At 45.0% G+C, this 12,373-nt stretch overlaps 1 protein-coding gene across 3 annotated transcripts in view; it reads left to right on the forward strand.

Annotated features, from left to right (window-relative positions):
* Positions 1-12,373, forward strand: part of efr3a (EFR3 homolog A (S. cerevisiae)) — a 237,755-nt gene that overhangs the window by 203,825 nt on the left and 21,557 nt on the right. The window lies entirely within an intron of this gene.

Genomic DNA, 12,373 nt, shown 5'->3' on the forward strand with positions numbered 1-12,373 from the left:
ATAGCCTACATTTTATTATTTTAGACAGATCTAAATAAGCATGATATGAAGAAACTTTAGTCTATTTCAGAGGAACAGAATAGCATACTCAGAGTTATCCCTATTGTCATGTATACCCCTCTCTGGCACTCTTTGTCGCCAGTTTACTTATTATGCACACCTACCACCATCGTTACGTGCATCTGCGCCTCATGAGACTCCCTTATATCCCTGTCACTCCCTTTGGTTCTTTCCCCAGGCAGTATTAGTTATGGTTTTCATGTCCAGACGCTACTCTTGTTTTGTATTAAATTCACCCCCTGTACTTGCTTCCAGACCCCCAGCGTCTGCGTTACACATATGTTACGTCCTGATCTGGCTATGCCAAATGGCTTTGTGCTACAACCCCAGGATGGAACACGAGAGTCTCACAGCGGTGGCGGTCTGCCTGCTTCTTCTGACAGTGGACGGCACACAGAGTCTAACGTGAGCCTCACTCCACATGTCTTCTGTGCTCCTGATCCACTGCAGGAGCTTCAGTCTGTCCCGGGCTCCACTGAGCCAGGGCTGGCTAAAAATCGAGAACACACTAGAAGGGAGTCAGCCCGGTGGAGGAGTAACGTAACTAATTTTGCGCGTACTCCACCCATGGTAGCGTACTCCGCCCATGGAAGGAATGAGGCTTATACCCGGAAGTCCAACGCTGTAGAAACATAAGAGACAGACAGTCGACTACGTGCAATTGACAAAAAAAAAGGGGTTGGCAGAAAATGATGAAGAGGGGATAGATACTCACACCTGCCCCAGGAAGTGGAAAATCACGTGACCATCCCTCGGCTCTTGTGGATCCCGAGCTGGGACGTACCGGACACTGCTGTAGCTGGAGCCCTCCTTGACCACAATAGAGAGAGAGAGCCTCAGCTGTCTCCGACTGCGTCGCTTTGCCGCAGGGAAGCATGTGACCCCTACCTCCATGGGTTCAGGCTCTGATCCAGAGTGGTCACTGAGGGATGGAGAGAAGCGATGAGAGTGCCGACGCTCCTGAAGTAGGTTATCCAGACAGATGGCCAACACGATGAGTGTGTCCAAGGAGAGGTTGTCGTCTCGACAGGCCAGTTCCGTCTGGACCTCCTCGCGCAGTCCTCTACTGAACAGCGTACGAAGCGCCGGCTTATTCCATCCGCTGGATGCTTCTACTGTCTGGAAGGGGCGTGCTCTGCAGCAGTCTTGTCCTCCTGCCCTCCAGTGGATGATCGAAGATACCTCTGAACAGAGCCATGTACTTGTACGAATCCAGCTTCTCCTCTCCTCTCTCCCAGACAGCCGTGGCCCATTCCAACTCTCGCCCACTCAGCAGAGAAATAACCGTGGCAACCTTGGTCCTCTCGTGGTGGGGGCTCCGGGAGGGACAAGCGGGCATCGCTGACTGGTGGTAGAGTATCCTCCGCTAGTTGAATGCAACGCCTCTCGGCTATGTTCAAGATGTTGAACAATGCGAAAGAACCTCTTCCATAGCCGTCCCCAGTTGCGCCAGCTGGTCGTGGTGTTGACGAAGTAGGTATCCCTGTTCATCAACGGTCTGGGAGAGGTTCTGATTTGTTGTTGCTTCCATTTTGTGAGGTTCTGTATTGTAGACGCTGGGAGTCGAGAAGCAGGTGGTAAGTTTAATATAACAAAGGACATGGAAATATACAACATAGGAGTAGTGTCTTGACATAGAAACAATACTGCCTGGGGAAAGAACCTAAAGGAGTGCAAGATAAAGGGGAGGTAATGAGTGAGGTAATGGAGTCCAGGTGTGCCTCATGATGAAGTGCGGGTACACGTAATGATTGATGCCAGGTGCGCGTAATGATAGTTGCCAGGATGATAATGATAGTTGCGCAGGCTGTACACACTCGGTCTCTCATTCACAATTTGACAAGCACTTGATAATGGCTTGAATTTTATGGTGGCATCCCCTTTGTGTGGTCGTAATGCAGCCTAAAAAAAAATCCATTCCTTTTGCGGTCCGTAGCTGTTGTGCACATTATACAGTTTGATTGGCGTTTCTAGCTGAAACTGTAAGAGGAGTAGCGTGAAGAAGAAGAAGAAAGATTTAAAGTCGGGACTTTTGCTTCACAATAATGTGAGTGAGTATGTAAGAAATCTGGAGTTGTGCATTGCTTTGCATGCACACCTACACTGAACAAAAATATAAACGCAACATGCAACAATTTCAAAGATGCTACTGAGTTACGGTTCATATAAGGACATCAATTTAAATAAATTAATCTACTGTACTCTAGTATACTTTACTATGTACTGTACTCTGCTCTGCTGTACTGCATTGTGCTGTCCAAACTATGATTGGTTCAGATTTGGACCGGACCAAATCTGACCGTCTATGTTTGGGCCAAATATAGGCATAAGTGCCCATCTTTGGTCCTGGCTCGTGCACGCTAGCCAAGAAAAATGATGTGAACCCTTTTGAATTACCTGGATTTCTGCATGAATTGGTCATCAAATTTGACAAACATAGTGTGCTTAAACTAATAACAGACAAATTATTGTATTTTTCTTGTCTATATTGAATACATAATTTAAACATTCACAGTGTAGGTTGGAAGAAGTATGTGAACCCCTAGGTTAATGACCTCTCCAAAAGCTCATTGGAGTCAGGAATCAACTAACCTGGAGGACAATCAATGAGACGAGATTGGAGATGTTGGTTAGAGCTGCCTTGCCCTATAAAAAACACTCACAAAATTTGAGTTTGCTATTCACAAGAAGCATTGCCTGATGTAAACCATGCCTCGAACAAAGAGATCTCACAAGACCTAAGATTAAGAAATTTTGACTTGTATAAAGCTGGAAAGGGTTACAAAAGTATTTCTAAAAGCCTTGATGTTCATGAGTCCATGGTAAGACAAATTGTCTATAAATGAAGAAAGTTCAGCACTGTTGCTACTCTACCTAGGAGTGGCCGTCCTGCAAAGATGACTACAAGAACACAGCACAGAATGCTCAATGAGGTTAAGAAGAATCCAAGAGTGACAGCTAAAGACTTACAGAAATCGCTGGAACATGCTAATATCTCTATTGACGAGTCTACAATACATAAAACACGAAACAAGAGTGGGGTTGATGCTTTCCCGAGTCGTAGTGGGAGGACGACACAACAGGGTGAATGAACGGGCTGCTTGCTGCACAGTCATTATGGGAGCTCTTTCTAGTGCGCCCGGTTAAATTGTGCTTAAGAGCTCTTTTTAACTTTAGAAATTGTTAAACTAGTGAGAAATGGGTTCACTATCAGCCTAAATTGAAATATACATGTGTACACTATCAGCATAAATTGAAATGTATAATATTATGAATATTAAATATTGCGCTAATTTCCTGTACGTGGACAGTATGCATTACTACATTACACAAGCTCACGGTTTGACCATATCCAATTAGCTAGCTAGTCAGTTGACAGGCAATATGTGGCTAACAGTAGTTTCTTAGTTAGCATAAAATGAGTGCATAAAATGTTGTACAATGACAAATATGACTAAAACATTGACCACTTCGTCAGGAAACATAAGGAAACAAATACTGTACTCACAGTTGTTGCATTCATGCACAGTGAAGGATAAAACAGTTAGAAAAACCGGAGATTCTCTGCACAGCGAGTTTGCACTAGCTCGCAGCGTTACTTAGCCTATCAGTGAAGTCATCAGTCACTTTTGAAGACAAAGGTTTTCTTACAGGTGACTGAAACAGAAATTAATATAGAACTGTTGTTTTCCGATCAACGAAAATGTTGTATTATATTGGAACTAATGACAACAAACTATAATTGAATGGGTTCAATTAAGAAGAAAAAAAGTTCTAATGATATTCTGATTGGGGAGACAAAATCCTACCAGTCTTATCAAGATCCAACAGGATAACTTTTGATTTCATTAGGAAAAAAAGATTCTGATAGAGTGGATACAAAATCCTATATGATTCTATATGATAAAAAAATATATATATAATTTAAAAAATAAATTACTAGGGTATCCCGTCTCTGTACCCCACACATACATACAGTACAATTATCTGTAAGGTCCCTCAATCAAGTAGTGAATTTCAAGCACCGATCCAACCACAAAGACCAGAGAAGTTTTTCAATGCATTGCAAAGAAGGGTAAAAAATCAAATTAAAAAGCAGTCGCTGAAAATCAGTTTGAGCAAGGTGAAGTTATTAATTAGGCTTTGGATGGTGTATCAATACTCCCAGTTACGACAAAGATACAGGTGTCCTTCCTAACTCAGTTGCCAGAGAGTAAGGAAACTGCTCAGGGATTTTACCATGAGGCCAATTGTGATTTTTAAACAGTTACAGAGTATCATGATTGTGATAGGAGAAAACTGAGAATGGATCAACAACATTGTAGTTACTCCACAATACTAACCTAAATGACAGATTGAAAAGAAGGAAGCCTGTGCAGAATAAAAAAAAACATGCATCCTGTTTGCAACAATGCACTAAAGTAATTCTGCCAGAGATGTGGCAAAGAAATTAACTATAGGGTTTTGGCAAATCCCACACGACACATCACTTCATATTTTCAAGCATGGTGGTGGCTGCATCATGTTATGGGTATGCTTGTCATTGGCAAGGACTATGGAGGTTGTTTTTTTAATAAAAATTAACTGAAGAGAGCTAAGCACAGGACAATTCCGAGAGGAAAACACGGTTGTCTGCTTTCCAACATACACTGGGAGACTATTCACCTTTCAGCAGGACAATAACCTAAAACACAAGGCCAAATCTACCCCGGAGTTGCTTACCAAGAAGACATTGACTGTTCCTAAATGGCCCAGTTATAGTGTTGACTTATATCGGCTTGATAATCTATGGCAAGACATGAAAATGGCTGTCTAACAATGATCAACAATCAACTTGACAGAGCTTGAAGAATTTTTTAAAGAATAATGGGCAAATATTGTATAATCCAGGTGTGCAAAGCTCCTAGAAATGTACCCCAAAAGATTCACAGCTGTAATCGCCACCAAAGGTGCTTCTACAAAGTATTGACTCAGGGGTGTGAATACTTACACTACCTTTCAAAAGTTTGGGGTCACTTAGAAATGTCCTTGTTTTGAAAGAAAAGCACATTTTTTTGTCAATTTTTAAAACAACATCAGAAATACAGTGTAAATGTTGTAAATGACTATTGTAGCTGGAAAATGCAGATTTTTAAAAATGGAATATCTAGATGGGTGTACAGAGTCCCATTATCATCAACCATCACTCCTGTGTTCCAATGGCACGTTGTGTTAGCTAATCCAAGTTTATGATTTTTCACGGCTAATTGATCATTAGAAAACCCTTTTGCAATTATGTTAGCACAGCTGAAAACTGTTGTGCTGATTAAAGAAGGAATAAAACTGGCCTTCTTTAGACTAGTTAAGTATCTGGAGCATCAGCATTTGTGGGTTCCATTACAGGCTCAAAATGTCTAGAAACAAATAACTTTCTTCTGAAACTCGTCAGTCAAATCAAATCAAATCCAATGTTATTTGTCACATACACATGGTTAGCAGATGTTAATGCGAGTGTAGCGAAATGCTTGTGCTTCTAGTTCCGACAATGCAGTAATAACCAACAAGAAATCTAACTAACAATTCCAAAACTACTGTCTTATACACAGTGTAAGGGGATAAAGAATATGTACATAAGGATACATGAATGAGTGATGGTACAGAGCAGCATAGGCAAGATACAGTAGATGGTATCGAGTACAGTATATACATATTAGATGAGTATGTAAACAAAGTGGCATAGTTAAAGTGGCTAGTGATACATGTATTACATGAGGATGCAGTCGACAATATAGAGTACAGTATTACATTTACATTTAAGTCATTTAGCAGACGCTCTTATCCAGAGCGACTTACAAATTGGTGCATACACCTTATGACATCCAGTGGAACAGCCACTTACAATAGTACATCTAAATCTTTTTAGGGGGGTGAGAAGGATTACTTACCCTATCCTAGGTATTCCTTGAAGAGGTGGGGTTTCAGGTGTCTCCGGAAGGTGGTGATTGACTCCGCTGTCCTGGCGTCGTGAGGGAGTTTGTTCCACCATTGGGGGCCAGAGCAGCGAACAGTTTTGACTGGGCTGAGCGGGAACTGTACTTCCTCAGTGGTAGGGAGGCGAGCAGGCCAGAGGTGGATGAACGCAGTGCCCTTGTTTGGGTGTAGGGCCTGATCAGAGCCTGGAGGTACTGAGGTGCCGTTCCCCTCACAGCTCCGTAGGCAAGCACCATGGTCTTGTAGCGGATGCGAGCTTCAACTGGAAGCCAGTGGAGAGAGCGGAGGAGCGGGGTGACGTGAGAGAACTTGGGAAGGTTGAACACCAGACGGGCTGCGGCGTTCTGGATGAGTTGTAGGGGTTTAATGGCACAGGCAGGGAGCCCAGCCAACAGCGAGTTGCAGTAATCAAGACGGGAGATGACAAGTGCCTGGATTAGGACCTGCGCCGCTTCCTGTGTGAGGCAGGGTCGTACTCTGCGGATGTTGTAGAGCATGAACCTACAGGAACGGGACACCACCTTGATGTTAGTTGAGAACGACAGGGTGTTGTCCAGGATCACGCCAAGGTTCTTAGCGCTCTGGGAGGAGGACACAATGGAGTTGTCAACCGTGATGGCGAGATCATGGAACGGGCAGTCCTTCCCGGGAGGAAGAGGAGCTCCGTCTTGCTGAGGTTCAGCTTGAGGTGGTGATCCGTCATCCACACTGATATGTCTGCCAGACATGCAGAGATGCGATTCGCCACCTGGTCATCAGAAGGGGGAAAGGAGAAGATTAATTGTGTGTCGTCTGCATAGCAATGATAGGAGAGACCATGTGAGGTTATGACAGAGCCAAGTGACTTGGTGTATAGCGAGAATAAGAGAGGGCCTAGAACAGAGCCCTGGGGACACCAGTGGTGAGAGCGCGTGGTGAGGAGACAGATTCTCGCCACGCCACCTGGTAGGAGCGACCTGTCAGGTAGGATGCAATCCAAGCGTGGGCCGCGCCGGAGATGCCCAACTCGGAGAGGGTGGAGAGGAGGATCTGATGGTTCACAGTATCGAAGGCAGCCGATAGGTCTAGAAGGATGAGAGCAGAGGAGAGAGTTAGCTTTAGCAGTGCGGAGCGCCTCCGTGATACAGAGAAGAGCAGTCTCAGTTGAATGACTAGTCTTGAAACCTGACTGATTTGGATCAAGAAGGTCATTCTGAGAGAGATAGCGGTAGAGCTGGCCAAGGACGGCACGCTCAAGAGTTTTGGAGAGAAAAGAGAGAAGGGATACTGGTCTGTAGTTGTTGACATCGGAGGGATCGAGTGTAGGTTTTTTCAGAAGGGGTGCAACTCTCGCTCTCTTGAAGACGGGAGGGACGTAGCCAGCGGTCAGGGATGAGTTGATGAGCGAGGTGAGGTAAGGGAGAAGGTCTCCGGAAATGGTCTGGAGAAGAGAGGAGGGGATAGGGTCAAGCGGGCAGGTTGTTGGGCGGCCGGCCGTCACAAGACGCGAGATTTCATCTGGAGAGAGAGGGGAGAAAGAGGTCAGAGCACAGGGTAGGGCAGTGTGAGCAGAACCAGCGGTGTCGTTTGACTTAGCAAACGAGGATCGGATGTCGTCGACCTTCTTTTCAAAATGGTTGACGAAGTCATCTGCAGAGAGGGAGGAGGGGGGAGGGGGAGGAGGATTCAGGAGGGAGGAGAAGGTGGCAAAGAGCTTCCTAGGGTTAGAGGCAGATGCTTGGAATTTAGAATGGTAGAAAGTGGCTTTAGCAGCAGAGACAGAGGAGGAAAATGTAGAGAGGAGGGAGTGAAAGGATGCCAGGTCCGCAGGGAGGCGAGTTTTCCTCCATTTCCGCTCGGCTGCCCGGAGCCCTGTTCTGTGAGCTCGCAATGAGTCGTCGAGCCACGGAGCGGGAGGGGAGGACCGAGCCGGCCTGGAGGATAGGGGACATAGAGAGTCAAAGGATGCAGAAAGGGAGGAGAGGAGGGTTGAGGAGGCAGAATCAGGAGATAGGTTGGAGAAAGTTTGAGCAGAGGGAAGAGATGATAGGAAATCAAATCAAATCAAATGTTATTTGTCACATACACATGGTTAGCAGATGTTAAATGCGAGTGTAGCGAAATGCTTGTAGTGTAGCGAAATGCTAGGATGGAAGAGGAGAGAGTAGCGGGGAGAGAGAGCGAAGGTTGGGACGGCGCGATACCATCCGAGTAGGGGCAGTGTGGGAAGTGTTGGATGAGAGCGAGAGGGAAAAGGATACAAGGTAGTGGTCGGAGACTTGGAGGGGAGTTGCAATGAGGTTAGTGGAAGAACAGCATCTAGTAAAGATGAGGTCAAGCGTATTGCCTGCCTTGTGAGTAGGGGGGAAGGTGAGAGGGTGAGGTCAAAAGAGGAGAGGAGTGGAAAGAAGGAGGCAGAGAGGAATGAGTCAAAGGTAGACGTGGGGAGGTTAAAGTCGCCCAGAACTGTGAGAGGTGAGCCGTCCTCAGGAAAGGAGCTTATCAAGGCATCAAGCTCATTGATGAACTCTCCGAGGGAACCTGGAGGGCGATAAATGATAAGGATGTTAAGCTTGAAAGGGCTGGTAACTGTGACAGCATGGAATTCAAAGGAGGCGATAGACAGATGGGTAAGGGAGAAAGAGAGAAAGACCACTTGGGAGAGATGAGGATCCCGGTGCCACCACCCCGCTGACCAGAAGCTCTCGGGTGTGCGAGAACACGTGGGCGGACGAGGAGAGAGCAGTAGGAGTAGCAGTGTTATCTGTGGTGATCCATGTTTCCGTCAGTGCCAAGAAGTCAAGGGACTGGAGGGAGGCATAGGCTGAGATGAACTCTGCCTTGTTGGCCGCAGATCGGCAGTTCCAGAGGCTACCGGAGACCTGGAACTCCACGTGGGTCGTACGCGCTGGGACCACCAGATTAGGGTGGCCGCGGCCACGCGGTGTGGAGCGTTTGTATGGTCTGTGCAGAGAGGAGAGAACAGGGATAGACAGACACATAGTTGACAGGCTACAGAAAAGGCTACGCTAATGCAAGGAGATTGGAATGACAAGTGGACTACACGTCTCGAATGTTCAGAAAGTTAAGCTTACGTAGCAAGAATCTTATTGACTAAAATGATTAAAATGATACAGTATTGCTGAAGTAGGCTAGCAGTATATACGTATGCATATGAGATGAATAATGTAGGGTAAGTAACATTATATAAGGTAGCATTATTTAAAGTGGCTAGTGATATATTTACATAATTTCCCATCAATTCCCATTATTAAAGTGGCTGGAGTTGTGTCAGTGTGTTGGCAGCAGCCACTCAATGTTAGTGGTGGCTGTTTAACAGTCTGATGGCCTTGAGATAGAAGCTGTTTTCCAGTCTCTCGGTCTCAGCTTTGATGCACCTGTACTGACCTCGCCTTCTGGATGATAGCGGGGTGAACAGGCAGTGGCTCGGGTGGTTGATGTAATTGATGATCTTTATGGCCTTCCTGTAACATCGGGTGGTGTAGGTGTCCTGGAGGGCAGGTAGTTTGCCCCGGTGATGCGTTGTGCAGACCTCACTACCCTCTGGAGAGCCTTACGGTTGAGGGAGGAGCAGTTGCCATACCAGGCGGTGATATAGCCCGCCAGGATGCTCTCGATTGTGCATCTGTAGGAGTTTGTGAGTGCTTTTGGTGACAAGCCGAATTTCTTCAGCCTCCTGAGGTTGAAGAGGCGCTGCTGCGCCTTCTTCACGATGCTGTCTGTGTGAGTGGACCAATTCAGTTTGTCTGTGATGTGTATGCCGAGGAACTTAAACTTACTACCCTCTCCACTGCTGTTCCATCGATGTGGATAGGGGGTGTTCCCTCTGCTGTTTCCTGAAGTCCGCAATCATCTCCTTAGTTTTGTTGACGTTGAGTGTGAGGTTATTTTCCTGACACCACACTCCGAGGGCCCTCACCTCCTCCCCGTAGGCCGTCTCGTCGTTGTTGGTAATCAAGCTTACCACTGTTGTGTCGTCCGCAAACTTGATGATTGAGTTGGGTGAACAGGGAGTACAGGAGAGGGCTCAGAACGCACCCTTGTGGGGCCCCAGTGTTGAGGATCAGCGGGGAGGAGATGTTGTTGCCTACCCTCACTACCTGGGTGGTTTATTCTTGTTCTGAGAAATTAAGGCTATTCCATGCGAGAAATTGCCAAGAAACTGAAGATCTCGTACAACGCTCTGTACTACTCCCTTCACAGAACAGCGCATACTGGCTCTAACCAGAATAGAAAGAGGAGTGGGAGGCCCCGGTGCACAACTGAGCAAGTACATTTAGAGTGTCTAGTCCTCAACTGGCAGCTTCATTAAATAGTACCCGCAAAACACCAGTCAACGTCAACAGTGAAGAGGCGACTCTGGGATGCTGGCCTTCTAGGCAGAGTTGCAAAGAAAATGCCATATCTCAGACTGGCCAATAAAAACAAAAGATTAAGATGGGCAAAAAGAACACAGACACTGGACAGCGGAGCTCTGCCTAGAAGGCCAGCATCCCGGAGTCGCCTCTTCAATGTTGACGTTGAGACTGGTGTGTTGCAGGTACTAGGGTTTTCTAATGAGCAATTAGCCTTTTAAAATGATTAACTTGGATTAGCTAACACAATTGGAACACAGGAGTGATGGTTGCTGATAATTGGACTCCTCAGTACGCCTATGTAGCTATTCCATAAAAAATCAGCCATTTCCAGCTACAATAGTAAAACATTACTGATGTCTACACTGTATTTCTGATCAATTTGAGTTTATTGTAATGAACAAAAAATGTGCTTTTCTTTCTAAAACAAGGACATTTCTAAATGACCCCAAACTTTTGAACGGTAGTCGATGTAAATTTGATTGTTCTGTATTTCATTTTCAATTAATTTGCAAAAAAATTCTAAAAACATGTTTTCACATGTCATTATGGGATATTGTGTGTAGATGGGTGACAAAAACGATTTAGAATTCAGGCTGTAACACAACAAAGTGTGGATTAAGTCGAGGGGTATGAATACTTTCTGAAGGCACTGTTTGCAAAGAGTGTGTGGTTGTCTTTAATATAGCCTACCATTCATTGTGTCACTCATTAACCATTCTCTATGCCTCAAGTTACCACACTCACAGAACAGCTCCCCTCCTTTGTAAAGGACACCAGCAGTATGATCTCTATCATTGAATCTCTTGATCCTCTCCCTGAGAATACCTTGTTAGTTACTTTTGATGTTGAGTCATTATACACTAATATTCCACACGAGGGCGGTATTGAAACTATGGAACATTTTCTTCTGCAACGTGACCCTAATGAACTCCCTTCCAGTGCATGCATTGTAACATTGGCTGAAATAGTACTCACACACAACTACTTCATGTTTCTAAATGATTTCTTTATTCAGACAAAAGGTACTGCTATGGGATCCCCATGGCTCCTAACTATGCTAATTTGTATGTGGGTTACATAGAGAAACTATTTTCTCTATTTTCAATCCTCTCCAAAATGTTTTCTTGCCTCACATCATTATGTGGAAACGGTATATTGATGATATTGTTGTTCTATAGAGGGGTGATGCAAAACAGCTCCAGGCGTTTTATGCTTTTATTAACTCCTGTTCTGAGCATCTGAGAGTTACTATGCAATCTTCTGATCTTGTGTGAAGATAATGTTCTATACACTGATCTTTACAGGAAGCCTACTGATCGTAAGTTTGTTGAGGGCTGATAGTTGTCACCCACTTCCCTTGAAAAATTGTTTGCCCCTACAGCCAATTCTGTAGAATCAAAAGAATTTGCAAAAAAACAGTCCGATTTCGACAGAAATATGGCTGAGACGCAAAGAAAGTTCGAGGAGAGGGGCTACAAGAATGATCAGATTAATATTGCCATTGAGAAAATTCTAAACAAAACGAGACATGACCTTTTTCAAGGTCAGTCTCGCAAAAAGACGCATTCTTGCGTTCTAACTACCCGCTGTTCAAAGTGCTCTGAACAAATTAAGGGAATTTTTCACAAACATTGGCACATCCTAAAATCCGATGATAGTCTCGGTAATGTGTTTTCGGACCTTCCCTTGGTCGTATTCTCGCGGGGCAGAAATCTCAGAGACCAATTGGTAAACTCTGATTTACCACCCCAAGATATACCTGAACAACATCTATTTGCTCCCCTACTGGATGGAAATTACAAATGTAATGGCTGTGCTCAATGCAATGGCACTTATAAATGTAGATCCTTCAAACACCCACAAACGGGGAAATAGATCCCAATCAAAGGTGTTATTACGTGTTCCACTAAAAGCGCGTATCTCAGAGCATTGTAGCACCATTAGGTGTAAAAACTTTACTTATCCAGTTGCGGCCCGCTTCTTGG

This window comes from Oncorhynchus keta, chromosome 23, assembly GCF_023373465.1.
Source record: "Oncorhynchus keta strain PuntledgeMale-10-30-2019 chromosome 23, Oket_V2, whole genome shotgun sequence".
NCBI classification, from domain to species: Eukaryota; Metazoa; Chordata; class Actinopteri; order Salmoniformes; family Salmonidae; genus Oncorhynchus; species Oncorhynchus keta.